Source organism: Fukomys damarensis, unplaced genomic scaffold (genome assembly GCF_012274545.1).
Source record: "Fukomys damarensis isolate Sample0158 unplaced genomic scaffold, DMR_v1.0_HiC HiC_scaffold_16, whole genome shotgun sequence".
NCBI classification, from domain to species: domain Eukaryota; kingdom Metazoa; phylum Chordata; class Mammalia; order Rodentia; family Bathyergidae; genus Fukomys; species Fukomys damarensis.
In genome coordinates this window covers 121,092,325-121,093,224 of record NW_022900928.1, presented here as the reverse complement: position 1 = coordinate 121,093,224, position 900 = coordinate 121,092,325, and positions in this window count along the sequence as shown.

Genomic DNA, 900 nt, shown 5'->3' with positions numbered 1-900 from the left:
AAAAAAAAAAAAAAAAAATCAGCCGATAAGTATTTTTCCCTACATTTTTTAGAAAGAGCTCTTAGAATGGTGTCAAAATTGCCACATGTAATCTTACCAATAATTTTGAGATTGATTTCAATGTAATGGAATATGAAATTTTGTATTATTAGCAAAAATGAATGCTAGCTTCTGTCTGTAATAAGTGACTCCATATTCTCAGTGGTTTAACAGACTGAGCATTTATGTTTAGCTTACATCACAGCCTGATGAAGGTCCAGAGGATATTCCTGCAAATTTTTCCAAACAGTGACCAATGGGCCCAAGTTCTTTCCCTGTTGTGATGCTACCATGTTCAATATGTGACCAAAGGACACTGCATAACGGGAAAGAGATGTGGACAATTGTGTTGAGAGCTGTTTGGCCAGGCTTGAAAGAGAATTTTGCTTCTACCTCTCTAATCACTGGACAGGGCACCTCTCTTTGGCTGAACACAAGTGCTAGGGGGCTGGGAAAGGTCATCTTAAACACACAGGAAGAGGAGCTGAAACTGTTGAAGTAGCCAATTTACCACAGGATAAAGGAGGTGGGTGCACCTAGAGGAGATCGGGGAGAATTGCCTGTAGAAGAGAGTGAATCAAGCTTTGACTCTTGAGTCCCCATGAAGGTGTCCGGTGGATACTTGCCAAAGATGCATAGAAGAATAAGCAATGCTCAGGTGTGCTAGAACACTCGCGTTCTCATCCTTGGATATCCAGATGCTGAAGGGATTGCCTTTTCTGCAAAATAATCTATGCTTTCTCTAGCCACAGCCTTCATATACAAAAGTATCTAGTGGTTGATGTTTAAATTCCTTTAATTATTCAATCGCCCTGGGAGGAGGGAGAGAGATGGGAAATGTAGGATATACTCTAATAGACA